Raw genomic sequence first — 19,154 nt, forward strand, 5'->3', positions numbered from 1 at the left:
CTTAGCTCAAGAAGGTAAATTGGATAATTGAGGAAGAAGGGGATTGCTTCATGTTCCTTTCCTCCCCCCAAACAAATTGAATCAAATTAAAAATTGGAATAAAAACTATGTTGGAAAATGAGCAATTTGACCTACCCCTCTTTCCTTCTGGGTCATCAAACAGCATCCATATCCCATTTGTGCCATTGTGTTTATTTATATTCCAGGTTCATGAGCCATTCCACAGGATAACAAATAAGTTGTCATGGGTCATTAATGGCTTGTTTCTTCATCTATAAAAGAAGACATTTGGACATGATAATCTCCAAGGTCCCTTTCTGTTTAAAATTTTGTGGATCCCCTGACAAATATATTATTTGTTGGGCTGAGAAGAAATTGTGTCTTATGGATATTTTATCAGAAATGTCAAATATTTTATTTTCTTTAGATGGTCAAGACAAAAATCAAAAGCTGAAATGGAAAAAAATGGCCTTTGGAATCACTCTGTCCCAAAGGCAGGATTTTTTTTTTATTCTACTCGGATCTCTGCCAGATTTTAACTGATAGGTCTTAAACCATTTCTGTCCCTCCTCATTTTCTTTGCAGATGTGACCTGTTGAGATTTATCATACTGAATCCATTAGTCTGAGGTAATGTCTCATGATGTTACCAGCAACAACTAGTATGAATATAGGCAACCCAATAATAGTCCCAGATTCATCAATGGTGTCTTGGCAGTGGAGTTTGGAGGTTGGATTTTCTTTTTAAAAATCAGTGTATAGGGGCAGCTAGGTGGCGTAGTGGATAAAGCACCAGCCCTGGAGTCAGGAGTACCTGGGTTCAAATCTGATGTCAGATGCTTAACAATTACCTAGTTGTGTGGCCTTGGGCAAGCCACTTAACCCCATTTGCCTTGCAAAAAAAAAAAAACCCTAAAAAAAATAAATAAAAATCAGTGGATAAAACACTGGCTCTGGAGTCAGGAGTACCTGAGTTCAAATCCAGTCTCAGACATTTAATATTACCTAGCTGTGTGGTCTTGGGTAAGCCACTTAACCCCATTGCCTTGCGAAAAACCTAAAAAAAAAGGTCATTGCTGCTGTTTTTAGTTTTATTTTTAATTTATGGAATGAAACAAACAATTCTATAACATAACATAATAACAAAGATGATTGAAACTAAAACTGCCAATCTATTATGTACAACTTGCTATATCTTTTAATTAAATAATAAAGTTATCATGTAAATTTCTTTGTTTTTCTTTTTTTGTCCTTTTTTCTTCCTTCCCTCTCCTACCCTAGAGGTAGCTACTATTAGACAATATATACATATGTAGACACATATATGTAAATTGTTCTTTTATATATATATATATATATATGTATGTATCATTGCCATTGTTTTTAAAGAGGGGAAAACTTCATTTATACTTGCTTGAATTCTTTTATTCAAGACAACAAAATATATGTTCACTCCACAGAAATATTTCTTGCTTAACTATTAGCAATGGGGAGCTGGAAGAACAAACTTAACTTCACAAAAATCAGGATTTGAATTGGAAGGGAACTCAGTAGCCAACTAACTTAAATCATATTTTAAAAAAATTTCCATTACAACATATTGACCTAGTTGTCATTCACATTTTTGTTCAAAGACCTGGAGGTAAGGAAAACTTACTAGCTTCCAGTTTTACTGAAGGTAAACTGTTATAAAATGTTGGGTTCTTTGTTCTTTTCTTTCCTTTATTATAAAATGGAACAAGGTTCCCCATATCCTACTTCATTCTCTCCAATGTATTATCACTAGTTTTTCCTATAAGACACAGCATTTTTTTAATGTATAGATCTAATTGTTAGGGAGGCTTTAACTTTGCATCAAACTTAAATTTATCTCTTTCCTGCTTCCAAGAATTGAATTCTACCCTCTGGGACCAAAATGGGATAGGGGGCTGAAATGAGGCAACTCCATCTATCAAAGCAGATTAAGACCTTCTCTATAACTTATACTTTCAAAATACAGAATATAAATTATATATATATATGTAAAATATGTACATATAAATGTATAAATGCAATATATTAATAAGATAGATCTCTATAAACACAGCTAGAAAACATAGAAATTAAGTGATTTCTCTAAAGGCACACACTGTATAGCAGATAAGAATCTGAACTTAGAACTTCCAAATTACAAGACCAGCTCTCTATTCACTAAACCATACTTCCTTTCAGGGGAGCCAAAGAGAACACATCTATGTGTTACTCTTGTTGCTGCTCATTTTTCAGTAGTGTCCAACTCTTCATGACCCATTTGGGATTTTCTTGGCAAAGATACTTTAGTTTGCCATTTTCTTCTCCAGTTCATTGTACAGATGAGAAAACTGATACAAAAGGGTTAAGTGACTTGGCCAGGGTTACACACCTAGTGTCTGAAGCTGGATTTGAACTCAAATCCTCCTGACTCTAGTTCTATTGCTCTATCCACTAAGCAATCTAGCCGCCCCAGAACTAAAGAAAACACTCTAAATGTCAGACCACTGGCAGAGTTTAACTTTGGAAAAACTTTAAATCTGGTAAAAAAAAAATTGGCTTCAATCTCCTCCCTTTATACATCTTCTGTTCTCTTCCTTTCCCTCCCAAATTGGAGTTTCTCTTGCTCTACATTTCCCTTCTCCATTCTCTCTTTTCTCTTCCTCTTCATTGCTTCTACTCCACCTTGCCCAAATACAATTCTGATGGGTACAACTTCTAAAATATTCTTCAAAATATTCTTCCTTTAAGCAATTAGTTAAACTACCAAAACATGGAAAACACACGTAGTCCTAAAAAGATGGTGTAATTTAACAAGATGTCTAGAATTAGGAGTTCTTAATCTTGTGTAATAGATCCATTTGTTAGTCAAATAAAACTCATGGCTCAGTAGATAAGAGTTCTGCTCCTGGAGTCAGCAAGACCTGAGTTCAAAAACTCAAGACAGGTACAACTGTGTGCCCTGAGTAAGTTACTTAACCTCTGCTTGGCTTAACCCACTGGACAAATCACTCCTTACCCAGAAAACCCCATGGACAGTATGGTCCTTGGGATTGTGAAGAGTCAGATCTGACTAAACAACAATAACCCCTTCTCAGAATGTTTTTAAAATTCATAAAGTCAAATACATAAGATTACAAAGAAAACCAATTATATTGAAATACACTTATAAAAATATTACTTCTATGTTCAGAAATCCCAGGTTAAATACCCCAGGTCTAGAAGATTGATTTTTACTGGAATGTAAGTGTTAGGTTCCTGGGAAAACTGAGAGAATTATAAGAAATGAAATTAAGGCATGTATGGGAAGAAGAATATAAATATCACATAAAAGTAACCCCCATAACCTGCATAGCACCCTTTATCCTATATTATCTCCTTGACATTCTTGAAAGTGTGAGTTGAAATAGTAACCCAAAGGGATAGGGAGATGGCATCATCACCATTTGGCAAAGACAACACTCTTTAAGCAATTCCTAAAGTCAGTTTGTCAAATAAGATAGAAGCAGAGCAACAAATAAGGGCTATCACATCCCTAGGGAGCTAAGTGGTACACTAAAGAGTGCAATGAATTTGGAACCAGGAAGATCAAATATGATTTTCAATACTCGCCAGTTTTGTGATCCTGAACAAGTCATTTACCTTCTGACTGGCTCAGTTTCTTCATCTATAAAATGGGAATAATAAAATGATCTACCTCTCAGGGTTGTTACAAGAATAAAATGAGGTAACATATGTACATATACATACTAATTATTATTGGACTAAACAAAGGATTTTTTCTAGCTCACACTTTCTCTCATCCAAAGTCTATGTGGTTTGATCTGTTTGAAAAAAACCAGGCCTCCATTCAAGGCTAGTCTAACGTAGAGAAAGTGATATGAACAGAAAGGCCCAGAAAAGAATAAGCCTTTTCCCCTATAAAGTTCCATAGTCAATGAGTCACCAAGAATTTCTTAAATACTAATCACTAATCACTAATACAAAGAAAAGCAAAAAATTATGTTTGTGATCAAGGAATTCACATTTAAATAGGGACTACAATATGTAAATTATTATATATGACAGAAAATAGATACAGAATAGATTGTCGTTGTTTGTCCTTCATTCTCAAAGGGAACCAATAATATCAGGAGTATCCTCTTGTATTACAAGGGAATTGGAGTTAAGTGAAGCAGAGATGTGCAAAATCACCACTCCAGAATCAACCAAGTACAGTAGCAAGACAGGTCAGGATCCCTGACAATGACCCAGGATACAGTGGGAGTCAGTCTTTTTAAGCTATGGTCTTTCCCAGTATATAGCTGGGCAGAGGAGAGAAAGACTAGGGGAAATCTCCAAAAGAAGGATGAATTCAAGCTAAGTCATGAAGGAAACCAGGAAAGTTAAGATGCAGAAGTGAGGGAGTAGAATATTACACATGTGGGGGAAAAGCAGGTACAAAGGCAGAGAGTCTAGAGATGGAGAACAAGGATACAGAAAGTAGGTGAGTTGGACCACAGGGTACATGAAAGGAATCAAAGTATAGGAAGATTGAAAATGTAAGAAGTAGCCAATTTGTGAAAGAATTTAAGTGCCAGAAGATTTTATATTTTATCCTGAGGTAGTAGAAAGCCTCTGGAGTTTAATGATATGATTCAGGAATGTTATTTTGGTAGTTTAGTGGAAGATGAATTGGACAAGGGAGAGGATTCATACAGGGAGTGCAATAGAAAATTGGAGATAAAGAGAGAAGGGGTAAGGTCCTTTACTAGGAATGGTAGCTCTCTGGAGAGAAACAGAGTCAGAGAGAGACAGACAGAGACCTAGACATAGACACAGACACAGACAGACAGCAGAGATAGATAAAGGTAGAGACAGAGTCAGAGACAGAGACAGAGCTGGAGAGACAGAAACAAAATCAGAAAAACAAAAAGTAAGAGACAGAGAAAGACACACCTACAGAGAAGAGACAGATAGAAGAGATATTGGGATTTAACAATAGGTTGGATTTATAGATAGAGTGAGAATGAGGAGTCCAACATAACACCGAGGTGGTGAATCTTGTTGACTGGGTGGATGGTGATGCCCTGAAATTTTGGAATGAAGGAAGGATTAGGATAGAAAAGATATTTTGTTTTTGACATGTTGAACTGAAGATGTCCAGGTTGCTCATAAGAGACAAGGACTGAGTATATAAATCTGGGAATGATCTACATAGAAATAATAAGTGAATCCATAAGAGGTAATGAGGAAGACAATAGAGAAGTATAAGAAAAGATGGGCAAGAATGGAGTCTTGAGAAGCACCCAGTGTTTAGTGAGCAGGATTTGGGTGAAGATCCAGCAAATAATATTGAGAAGGCAAAAAGAACAAGGCAAAATAAATGCCATGAAGAGACAGTATCCAAGAGGAAAGAGCAGTGAACATTGTCAAAGGCTACAAAGAAATCAAGAAGGATGTAGACCTGAAAATGGGCCATTATAAATTTGGCAATTAAGAGATAATGGGTAACTTTAAAGAGGGTAGTGTCACTAAATGATGATGTCAGAAACTAGACTTTGAAGTGTTTATAAGTGAATCAGGGAAGAGGAACACAGAAGATTCCTCCATTCCTTCAAGAATCAGCTCAAATCCTATCTTCTTCGGTCTTTTACTAGTCCTCTCCTTCCTAAGGTTGCTAGTGCTTTTTTTCCCCCTAGTTAATCGACATCTTGCCTTTCCCTTTAGAATATACATTCTTCTGGTTATAGACTGTTATTTGTCTTTTTTGTATCCTTAGCACTTAGCATAGTATAAGTGCTCAATAAATTCCTATTGATTGTCTAACTTATTTAGTAAATTGAATTTTTCAAGTTGAGCTAAGAGGAAAGATAGAAGATGATAGCAAACAGGGATGGCCAGACCTAGCAAGTGGGAGATACTGAATGAAGGAATCAGTAGATAGGAAGAGTCCAAAAATTAAAGAGAATGTGGAGATTATTAAGGGGACAATCAGCTGAAGATCACAGGAAGTAATACAATTCAGGATTCATGAAGAGGTGTTTGCTTCAGCAGAAGGATCACTTCATCAAATAAGAGTAAAGGAGAAGATAGTTATGGAAGTTTTCTGAGTAATATAAATAGAAAGGGAGAAAAGGGAGCTCTCATTAAATGATAAGTCAAAAGTGAAAATTAGTTGTTTAAATTAAAGGCAAAAGTTCTACCTTGTCTGAACTGAATTCAATCCAAAAAAGACTGGGAGGAAGAAGAAATAAGAAGTCAGAAAAAATGGGAGACATCTCATCAGAAGCAGATCCAGAAAGATATAGGAGATAGAATGTAGATATGGAACGAATCCTCTTTTGCATTCGACCACTAGCAAGAAGATTGGTGACAGATAACCACTGAAGTGAAGAAAGGGACATTTAGCTGAACTGACAGCATCTGTTAACCTTCAAATTTCTCCTGACCTATCCTCTAGGGAGAAGCCTTTCTCTCTGAATCAATAATCTCTTCTGCCTCTTAGAGAAAACTCCTTATCCCTTTTCTGGTTATTGATAAAAGTAACAAGGCATGTATAAACTGGAGGTAACTATGTGACTCAGTGGAAAGAGCCCTTGAGTACAATCTGGCCTCTGGCAATCACTATCTGTGAGACCCTGGACAAATCACTTAACTCTGCTTACCTCAGTTTCCTCATCTATAAAATGAATTGTAGGAAGAAATGCCAAACTATTCAAGTATCTTTGCTAAGTTCAAGTATTTTTGTCAAGAAAAGTCCATGAAGAGTTGAACATGACTGGACAGCAACATTTATAAACTTGTTTGTCCCTTTATCAGTTACGTTCAATTTTGATTTTTTTTTAAAGGTTCATCTTTGATATCTCCAGTGGGTTCACTCCCAGATTGGTTATCCATAAGGCTGTTGCTCTTTTCAGTCTTCCCAATCTTCTAAGGGATTGAAGTTGGTCTTCTAGTCATGAGCACAATTAACAATGGTTAACAGAGCAATAGATGTTACAAAAACATCTCCTAAACTGGGGGCATGCTCTCCTTACTGCAAACACTCTGTCCCTAAAGATAATGGCTCCAAACTTGAAACCCAAAGATACTGAGATATACTTGTAGAGAACATGTGGGTGCAAACTCTTGACTTGAGAAAGTCTTTTCTCCCTTTGAGGAGTTCCAAAAATTTCAATTCTGAATGTGACGCAAGCAACCCACAATGGATAAGTAACTCTTTTATCCACCTGGTCTAGATCCTTGCGGGATATAATTTCTTGACTGTTGAGTCAATTCGCTTCTGGGCTAGGTCAAATAGCTTGCTCCTCAGAACTGGTTCCTCACCAGACTCGATTACTGCTCTACCAGCTTCATACCAACTACAATTGCTGAGGAACCTCTGATGGTACTTTCTGCCGTTCAAAACTCCCAAGGTCATAATCTGATCCACACACTCTCTCTCCAGATATTCATTCACCTAAGACAAGGAAAGAATAAACAGATCAGAAACAGTGACCAACAGACAAATAAGTCAAACATGCTTTCCTTACCTTCCAACCAGTCCCTAGCATTACCACCACCACCTGCCAGAGACTCACACGTTCTCATTCACAAGTTGCCAGGGAAGAAAAGAAGCATGGGGAAGACCCAGTGAAAAAATGATCCTCTGTGTATAAACTCAGTTCTGACTCTATTATCAGTCCTTTTGGCTCTGAAGGCAATTAGAAAACTCCTTGATAGCATATACTTGATAGCATCAGTCAGTCCCTCAGCCAGTCTTGACTTGAAGTAAGTTCACCAAGTCTCTATGTGTGAGATTGGAATCAGTCAAAAATTATCGATCATGCTCTAAGGACTCTACCCTAATTAGGTAGTCCTCCACAATATATTTGTCATAAAATGTACTATTCACTAACTTTGACTCTGCTTAATTATTATGCAAAATATAACATGGATGGAAATTCAAATTATTGAGATTTTGTAAACTTAATTTGTAGTTGGCTAATCCAGACAGCCTGCCAATTTGAAGTTACAAATTAACAGAGATGAGAATTTATTAGGTTATTTTAATATGTGCCACAAAAGAATAAGAGAGAGAGAGAGAGAGAGAGAGAGAGAGAGAGAGAGAGAGAGAGAGAGAGAGAAAGAGTCATCATGTCCTGGAAGATAAACTTAGTAAGTGTAAGCTAATAGAACCCCAAAAAAAGAAATGAGTAAGGTTGGCAGCCATTTTTTTCTTCTCCTGAAAGACTGAGCAAGCACAGGGGATTTGAGAGGAAAACCATGCCCTGGAAGGTCAGTGAGTTGCCAGAGAAACCCTGCTCACAGAAAGGGACAGACAGTTGCCCAGTTGCCCTGACATGTACAAATGGAGTCACTGGCTTTAGGATGATTGGCAGTTCAGACAGTTTTGCTCATTAGTACTATTTGGATATATGTGCAAGAGACTGTTCTTGGCTCTATTCTTTATGAATCTTTGGCCTCAAACTTCCTGTGTTTTTCATTCAAAAGCTGAATGAGTTGAATGGTCTACTTGATCAGAGCCCCTATATGTCAGAAGTGTGGTAGGTCACAATATATAAAGTTGAGCTGGGTTGAATGTACACAAAGTTGGAAAAAACCAATCATATCAAGAATAAAAAGAAGTTATCACTTTGACAGTAATTAATATTACCAGGATTTATTGGCATCCCTTTTCTAAAGCTCTCTTCCAGCACTGAGACAATTTCTTTCCAATATAAGTAGTATTGGTTTTAATCACATTTATGGGATATGGGATAGAAGGCTAATGACATAGTTTCAATGTGCACTTGAAGCTTGTTGAGGATGCAGACTCAGATCAAGAATTATATCAGTGTTCTCCAGCCTACATATGTCACTCAAGTCTGGGAATATACCTGGTACTCAAGCCACAGGGTACAAAAAGCATTGCATCTGGACTGTACTGAGTTACAGTCAAGTTCCCTTTCCATATGATCCTTGTTCTAGAATCTCCACTTAGCCTCATCCTGCCTCTTAAAAAAAAAATCTGGATTCCTTCAGCTCTCACATAAGACCAGACCTATGTGGAACAAATTCCCTTGGATTTCGGAGTGTCTTGAGGCCAAAACAGCTATGAGGAGAAGCTAAATTGACTTCAATCCATTTTTTGTTATTGTTGGGTCATTTTCTTGGAGGAGATACTAGAGTGGTTTGCCATTTTCTCCTCCAGCTCATTTTACAGATGAGAATACCGAGGCAAACAGGGTTAAATTCCTTATCCAGGATAATCACCCAGCTAGTAAGTCTCCGAGGTCAGTTTTGAACTCAGTAAGAGGAAGAGTACCAGAGCTGGTACTCTATGCACTGAACTACCTATTTGCCCTAAATCCATCTTCTTGCTATCTTCTCTCTCTCTGAGTCCTCTCCTACTCCCAGCTTAAATAAAAGCTACACAAACAAACCAATCACAAATAATCTCCTTGAATCAGTCCATTGCAATGCTTTGAACTCAGGATCTTGGAGTTGGAAAAAGCTAAATTTCAAAATAAATAAACAAGCAAAAATAACTGAACGAGTGAATGAATGCATGAATGAGGTTTTAATCTGCTCTGAGGTCATAGATTTCACCTATTTTCTAAGCCAGTGCTTCACAGTTCAGTCACTTGAATCCCAAAAGTGCCAAGGTCAACATGCATTCCTTTCACTCTAACTACTTTATCATTGTTTAGTGGATTTATTTATCACTCTATTCTCTTCCTAATTCTCCTATTATTATTGAAGGCCTCAAGTACCCAGACTCACAATTTAGAAGTCATTCTCAACTTCTCACTCTTGCCAGGTTCTATTGATCCTTTCTTTGTAACATCTCTTGTACATGACTGCCTATCTTTTCTGACAATGTCATCATCCTGATTCAGGCACTCATCACTTCATCCCTGGGATATTGAAATAATTTTATTGTTGATCTCCTTGCCTCAAGTCTCTTCATTCCCCATTCCATCCTCCAATCAGCTGTCAAAATGATCTTCCTAAAGAGCAGGTCCAACCATGTCACCCACCCATTTCAGCCCCATTTAGTGACTCTATGATCAAATATAAAATCTCCAGTGCTCAAAACTCTTCATGACCTATTTATATCCTACCTTTCCAAATCTTGTCACATCCATGGTCTTCTGTGATGCAGTGGCCCTGGTCTCCTGACTCTTCCTCACAAAAGAAATCCTGTCATCTCTGTGTGTTTTAATTGGCTATCCCCTAGGCCTGGAATTCTCTCCCTCCTTATCTCCATCTCCTGGCATCTCTGGTTTCCCTTTAAATTTCAGCTAAAAATGTCACCTTCCACAAGGTCTTTTCAGAACCTCCTTAATGCAATACCTCCCCTCTATTGATTGTCTCCAATTTATCCTGTATATGTCCTCCTGCAACATAATGGTTTTCATGTAGTCTCTATACCCCCTTAAATAAAACCTGCTTTTTTGAGAGTAGAAACTATATTTAACTTCCTTTGTGTTCTCAGTGTTTAGTATAGTGCCTGATACATAGTAGGCTCTTATTTATCAACTCCTTGCCTTAGTATCACTCCCACCACTCCCACCACTCCTATTACAAGGTACCTGACCCTGCCCTAAAGCTCTGGTACCACATTACAGAAAAGCTACATACCAATCCTTACAAGGAGCTGTACAATCTAGGGGAGTCAACAATAAGCCCAGCCAATATACTAGCAAAATTGTATAAAAATGAGCTGAGACAAAAATAAATAAATAAAAAGAAAATTTCTCCCATCTGCACAGAGGGAGACATATTCCAATACTCTTTATCCTCAAACATTAATTTCTTTCTTCTTAGCTTCCATTCTTGGAGACTCTTGTTCTATGGATCTGTCATGAAATTCATTGCCTTACAGTTACACTCTATAAAATGAAGTCACTTTGAGTCTAGCTGATTGATTCTTTTGTTGTGGTAACATCTATCACATAGCCAACAGGTATGGGTTTGTTTGCTTTTATATCCTGCTTTCATTTAGCATAGGATGACTATGGAAACCCAATAGGAAACAGAAGAATGTAAAGTTTATTTTTTTTAGGTTTTTGTAAGGCAAATAGGATTAAGTGGCTTGCCCAAGGTCACACAGCTAGGTAATTATTATATTTCTGATTTGAACTCAGGTACTCAACTCCAGGGCTGGTGCTCTATCCACTGCACCACCTAGCTGCCCCTGTAAAATTTATTCTTGTCAGTAGTGACCAGACTTGAGATTATAAGAGTAATAAAATAATAACAACCTATAAAGACGTATTTCTTTAAAGATCACAAACTTTTACATGTATTATTTCATTCTAACCTCACAATATCCCTGTGAGGCTTAGGTACTATGGTTAGTATTATCTCCACTGTACAAATGGGGTGGGGGGAGAGAGAGAGAGAGAGAGAGAGAGAGAGAGAGAGAGAGAGAGAGTTAGTTAAGATCCATGAGATGCAGATTGGAGAATACTTTTTTCACTTACTTTAATCTTAATCATGTGGTTTTTTCTTTTGATCTGTTTCATCTCCCATAGCTGAGACTAATATGAAAATATGTTTTACATGATAGCACATGTATAAACTATATCAAGATGCCTATCATTTTCAAAAGAGAGAAGGGAAGGGAGACAGGGAAAAAATTGGAATTCAAAATCTTGCATAAATGAATGCTAAAAAAATTTTTGATATATAATTGGGGAAAAACATAAAATACTATTTTTAAAAAGCATCAAAAAAGATTCATGAAAAAATCAATGGTTCCTAATTTTCAAAAAATGTTTTATTAATGCCCTTTATTTTTATATCTGTATCATTCTTAAGTATCAAACCCAACTCAGAACTGAATTGTGCCCCCCTTTTAACAAAGATAAAGTTATGCAAAATGATAGACAAAGTATACAATAATCTATTCCTGCAATTCCCCAGTTCTCTGAGAGGAGATTGATTTCATTATTTGTTATCCAGGACCAAAATTGATTATTATACTTATTCAGAATTCAACTTTTAGTACTCTTTTCCTTTACATTATAATGGTCATTGCGTACATTGTTAGTGCTTGTTACTGAATCTGATTCTCTCTGACCCTGTTGCATCACAAAAGGGATGAAGGATGGGAAGAAATACTGAAATGGTTTGCCATTTTCTTCTCATTTTACAGATGAAGGTACTGAGGCAAATAAGATTAAGTAACTTGCCCAGGGTCACATTGCTAGTAAATATCTGAGGCCAAATTTGAACTCAGGTTCTTCTTACCCTGGGAGAAGTTTCTATTCACCGTACCATCTAACTGCCCCTTAACTAAGTGTACCTCATCCCCAAAACCATAATAAGTTTAAGGATCATGAAATATTTCTTTTCATCATAAGTCCTTCTGGAATTTTTGTGCTTAATGTAATCAGCTTTTGGTATGCTTTTTCAGAAAATAAACATTTTTTATATGTTAAAAAGTGAAAGAGTAGTAATTCCTTTCTTTTTGTCCCTACCCTTTTAGTTAAGCCATTATTTGCTTTGAAACTGTCTTTTCTCTGTTTTTAACAGACCATGAAAAGACTTACCATTACTCAATTTTCACACAGCCAAATATTTCCTCATGAGCTCATTACAAGTTTCCCTTTTATGACTACCTTCTACAGTCTTGTCCATCAATAAAAAAGGAAAAATGATTTCATCTTTAGAGTAATAAGAAACTCTCTGAGTCTCAGTTTCCTTATCTGTAAAATGTAAGGGTTGGAGAAGATAATATCTAAAGTTCCCTCTGGCTCTAATCTTCTAGAATTCTATGGCTTCCTCAGAAATGCAGAAACTATCAGAACCAGAAACAGAGAAATGAGTGAACTTGTACAAGACTCATTCATGAAACTTTGTTTAATAATAGTTACTTCCTCTTTACTAAATTCCTATGCGAAATGGTATTTCTTCTTAATTCTCACTCTCATATATATAATGTATCTGCACACATATTCGTATATATATATATATGTATGTATGTATGAATATGTTCATGTGCATTTTGCAAGAGTGATATAATTTTTTTATCCTTAACCCATCTATAACTAACCTAGACCCAGAACTCCATAGAATCTGATCTTGTTTAGCCAAAAAAAGTAATGTATCTTCCCTCCCTTTTCTACTTCTTTCTACCTCATAACACTATTTACTACTGTGAAGGACATAACAATCAACTGCCCCATAGGTCCTCTCCGCAGTCCTGTGTTTCTGAGGTTTTAAATTGGCTAGAAAGGTCCTAAGACCCCTAGTCCTTGTTTCCCCAGAGCCATCCCTATCTGTTCCCCAGTCCCATCTCTCAAGGAACCCTAGCCAGTTCCTCCTACCCTTCCTACCCTTGTTCTGTTACCATATTGCCCTTCATGCTAGACCTCTGCCACCTCTCTGCAAATTAATTTGCTTATACTTTGCATTTATGTACCTGTGTATATATCATTTTTTCCCAATAGAATGTGAATAGTTTGAGAACAAGTAATATTTCATTTTGCCCTTGTATCCCCAGCACATATGCTTGTTGAATTCATAAACACTGATTGCAGATTGAAGCATTCAGAGACTTACTAGTTGTGTGACCCTGGGCAAGTCACCATGTTGCCTCAGTTCCTCATCTGTAAAATGAGTTGGAGAAGGAAATGGCAAATTACTATAGTATCTTTGCTAAGAAAATTCCAAGTAATGTTATAAAGAGTTGGACACACTGAAAAGGCTGAACAACCACAAAGGTATTTAATAAATACTTGTTGATATGCCCAAAGGGTTATAAAATTGTGTAAACCCTTTGATCTAGCACTACCATAATAAGAGATTGGGGGAGGGGGAGAGCAGAACCTATTTCTATAAAAAATATTTATAGCAGCTCTTTTGTGGTGACTAAGAATTAGAAATCAAGAGGATGCCCTATTTTTTTGGAGAATGGTTAAACATGCTGTGGTATATGGTTCTGATGAATTATTACTATGTTATAAAAAAATGAACAGCAAGATGTTTTCAGAAAAACCTGAAAAGACTGAAATGGACTGATGCAAAGAAAAGTGAGCAAGACCAGACTATTGTAGCCAGTAACAGCAATATTGTGTGATGAAGAATTGTACAAATGACTTAGCTATTCTCTGCAATATAATGATCCAAGACAATCCCAAAGGACTCATGCCTACAGAGAAAGTACTACTATCATTTGAATATAGACCCAAGCAAGCTATTTTCTCTTTCTTTCTTTCTTTCTTTCTTTCTTTCTTTCTTTCTTTCTTTCTTTCTTTCCTTCCTTCTTTCTTTCTTTCTTTTTCTTTCTTTTTCTTCCTTTCTTCCTTCCTTTTTCTTTTTTATTGTTATATGAATTTTCTCATAAAATGATTACTATGGAAATGTTTTCCATGACTGCACATATATAACCTATATTGGATTGCTTACCATGTCAGGGAAAGAAGAAGGAAGGGATTAAATTTGGAACTCAAAACTTTAAAAACAAATGTTAAAATGGTTTTATTATGTATTTTGAGGAAAATAAAATATTATTTTTTAAAAAGAAATACTTGTTGAATTGGATTGATTTAAATTCATTGGGCAACATGTTGAAAAATGCTATCCACCTCCTGAAAGAGAACTGATGAACTTTGAGTACAGATTGAAGAATACTTTTTTACTTTATTTTTCTTGCTTGTGTGTTCTTTTTTGTAACATTGCTAATATAGAAATATGTTTTGCATGACCTCACATGTATAACTGTTATATTGCTTGATTTCTCAAGGGTGGGATAGGGGCAAGAGAGAGGAAAATAATTCAGAATTCAAAATTTTTTCAAATTAATATTAAAACATTTTACATGTAATTGGGAAATATTTAACAAAATAAATAAAACCTTATTAAAATAAATCCATTGGACAAGATTGTGTCTTTTCTAGTTGGAATAAATATATAGTATTAGCAAGTGAAAATGAACAGCCTAAGTCTACATAGGGAAACAAGCAGGGAGTTCTGTTCTAGTTCTTGGGAATAGGGCAAACTGCCCATAATGTATAAACCAGTCCCCAGAGAGAGGCTGATCGCCAAGGTGATAGGAGGTCCAAGAACTATAGAGAGCACCAACAGACTTACGCAGCGCACTGTGATGGAGACAGGTGTCAAATGGTAGATTGTATTGTTTAATATTACACAGATCCAGGGCAGACTAAAGAGAATGAGTAGGGCAGTGGCATTCCTGGGAAGGAGGAAGTTCAGAAAACTAGAAGCATTGCAGCTCAAACCCTGGAGGTAGAACAAGGTCTCACTTATAACATCTAACCCATCTAATCCAGGCTAAAATCTCAGACCAAAGGGAAGCCTACAGTTCCCTCAGTCAGAGCTTTCCACTGATAAGACTGAGACCAATAGCAATCTACTCTTGCACAGACACAAACCCAGGACAGGAACTTGAAGAATTCAGACCAGGGGCAGCAAATAGACTTTGCCTAGATCAGACCATTTTGAAAGCATTGAAAACTTGTAGGTCCCCAGCCTCTCCTTGAGATCTAGATTAACATAATATTCAATATTCCCTAGAGAACAGCAACACAACCAGGCTACTCCTCTCCAGAAATGTGACAGACATCCCCAATATCAAATCTAAAGTCAAAAAGTAGCCTGGAAGAATGGGTGAAAAAAATTACCCTACCATAAGGAATTAGTATGGTGGCACAGATAGTCTAGACATAACTACATTAGAAGAGCACAGATTTTTAAAACATCTACAAGCAATACCTCATAAAAAACAAAGCTTGGACAAACTTAACTAGAATTCCATATAGAGATGAAGCAAGAGATTTTAAAATAATGCTAATATGCTTTTACAAATGAAATGAGAGTACTTGAGGGAAAAAAATTGGAAAAGAAATTTCAAAAACAAATTTCCCCAAATTGGAAAATATGGAAGAATTAGAAGGGGAATTTACAGCTTGACCCAAGAGTTACAAAACTCTGACCAAGCAACAAATTCCCTAAAAATTAGGATATGCCAAAGAGAAGCAACAGAAAATATTAAAACAAAATCAAAAGACTTAAAATATGGGGGGGGGGATGCAACATCTCCTTTAGCAACTACAATTGATCTGGGAAACCTATTGAGATGAAAAAATTTAAGAATTATTGGACTATCTAAAAATTATAACCAAAACAAAAGCCTATTTCAAGAAATTACTAATATACAAATCTTTTAGAACCAGAGAATATTGTTGTTATTTGCTCTTTGCTCTCAAAAACCATGACACCAAGGAGATGATGCCATTGCATGCAAGTGAATTGGATTTAAATGAGTGGACACTAAACAAATCACTAGCCCCACTTTCTGGGGCCAGTGGCCAGATAGGGATCAAGATGACTGAAGATGGTTCTGGATATAGTGGGAGATCTAGACATTTTCCAGCTAAGGTTTTTAACAGGTCTCAATTTAACTGAGACACACCCATTCATTCAGTGAGTAAGGCTAGATAGGAAAGAGATAAGGCAAAGAGACCAGATGGTAAAGTGGATTAGAAGGAATCTACCAGTCACCTCCAGAAAACTATCCCAACATAAAAACTTCTAGTAATCAAAATCCAGAATGTCCCTGTCAAAGAAAAAATACTGCAAGGAGACATTCAGATACTGAGAGCATTCAGACACTAAGCTAGATATAGTCAAGATTTTACATGACTTAGCAGCCATCACTATAAAGGAGAAGAATATTTGGAATATGACATTACAGAAGACAAAATATATGGAATCATAGCTAATAACAACTAGGAAAAATAAGTAAAAGCTATAGTGGGGGGTGGAGTTTGATTGGAGTGGGGTGGGTAGGGAATTAACATTTAATGTAATAGAGGATTTCTAAGCATTGCTGAGGAAAAGACCAGAGCTTTCCTCTTTCCTCTAATTCATCCTTTATTGCATTCCCAGATTAACCTTTCTTACATTCCTACTGTAGGGACTACTTAGATGTATAATGCCTTTGTATTATAAATACTGCTTTTAAGAAGAAAGTTTTAGAGCATTGAACCTGGCAAACTCTAAACATCACAGAAATTGAAACTGACTCTTTTAACAGGAAATAACCAATTAGTAATATTGGAGGTTCTTCTCTTTGGGAACCCACAATCTTGATTCTTCAAGATGATAGTGGCTGGTGAAAACTGGTATTATTAATGGTATAGGCCCAGGCCCCAAGACACAAGTATGCTAAGGATCAGATGAACAAGAGACCAATTATTTATTGCTCCTGTCTCCAGTCACTTTTCTGTTGCGGTGAAGTTAGAGATAAGTTTTCCGGGACATTGACCCTTATTCCTTATTAGGCAACTCAAAAATACTCTGACTTTAGTGGTCCAGAGTCTGGACTAATCCACTGCCTCACCTAGCAGATGATAGAGCAAATTTCTATTTCTATAACAGGTCTCTGTTTAAAATTATATATGTTTGGGATTTAAATGATTTAGGACCCTGGATTGGATTACATAATTTATTGGATGCTCCAGCCACTATTCTGACCATGGTCCTAGGGGCAGTGAAGTGGAAATGCCCTATTCAATTCCCCACTGGCATCTATTCCTTTTCTGTAGCCACCAACCCTATGTGCCTCAAGAACAGTTGTGTTTTCTTTTGCCTTGAAATTGTATTACAAAATTCACAGTCAAAAAATATTCCTGGGAGAATTTTGATAGCAAAATATAATGGTGCATGTGTGTCTGTTTACACACATATACTTCTATGTGCCAGCAGCCACCTAGGGATTGTTAAAAATTAGGTAATTACCTAAATGATATCAATCTTTTCCTTCTTTTCAGTCTGTACCCAATTCACTATCTGCAGTGTCTAAGAGATATGCCTAAATTAATGAACTGTTCATTTGTCCAAGGTTACACTGATAGTAAGTGGAAGAATTAGAATTTGAACCCAGGACTATCTATTGTAAATCATGATCTGGGTAATATGCATTCTTAAATGTTTTTAAAGATTAGGACCAATCTCTTTTGAGGGACCGCAGATCTCATTAAGGAGGTATTGAAGTATGCTAGAGATTGATGTTATCAATACATTGTCATCTGCAAGTAGGAACATCTACAGAATATCTTACCTCCAAAGATCATAGGTTTAGAAATAGAAGGGACCTTAGATACTGTTCATTTCATACTGTTCATTCATACTGTTCAATTCTCTAATTTTAAAGATGAGAGGACTGAGGTAGAGAGTGTTTAAATGATTTACCCAAAGCTGTTATTTGAACCCAAAACTGAGCTCTCTATATTGGGAATTCCTCTTCTGTGTGGACCTGTGTAGAACATCTTCCTTAAGAATGGCCAAAACAAAACAACTTTAGCAAGCATAGAGCTCTCCATTCTATGCTTTAATCATTATTATTAGCAAGATGACTTGTGAACGAAGTTATCTATATATAGTTGAATCCATCAAGCAATCAAATTCTGTTGGAATGCTATTTTGGGGGAAGAGTCTATGTTTTCTCTACCGAGTCAAATGCTTTTTTGTAATCAACAGACAACCAAACTTTAGGAACTCTTCTGTTTAATATATCTCAATCAATTATATGTCTGTTAGTGTGTTGTTAAAAATAATACATCCTGAGAAGCCTTCCTATTGTTCCCTCTTGTCTTCTAAATTATGCTGCCTTTAAGCATGGGATTCTTCTCTCTCTTACCCTCCCCTCCCCTTCTCTCCTCTTCTCCTCTCTCTTCTCTTTTTCTTCTCTCCTCTCTCTGTCTCTGTCTCTCTCTCTCCTTTCTCTCCTCTCTGTCTCCATGTCTGTCCATTTGTGTGTGTATGTGCCTTTGTCTGTCTCTGACTGTCTCTGTCTCATTTTTTGCTCACCCCTCCTGTCTCAGGTCAGTTGTTCTTTCTAGGTTCATCTTCTCACATACCATACAAGGTGATGCAAAGTAATTTAAAGGAGTACCTCTCTTTGAGAAAAACTGCTGGGAAAATTGGAAGTTAGTATGGAAGAAATTTAGATTAGACCAACACCTCACACTCTATACCAAGATAAAGATTCAAATGGATACAGGATTTAGGCATAAAAAAACCAATATTATAGGGGCAGCTAGGTGGCACAGTGGATAGAGCACTGGCCTTGGAGTCAGGAGTACCTGAGTTCAAATCCGGCCTCAGATACATAATAATTACCTAGCCGTGTGGCATTGGGCAAAGCAC

This window comes from Macrotis lagotis, chromosome 5, assembly GCF_037893015.1.
Source record: "Macrotis lagotis isolate mMagLag1 chromosome 5, bilby.v1.9.chrom.fasta, whole genome shotgun sequence".
In the NCBI taxonomy this organism is placed as follows: Eukaryota; Metazoa; Chordata; class Mammalia; order Peramelemorphia; family Peramelidae; genus Macrotis; species Macrotis lagotis.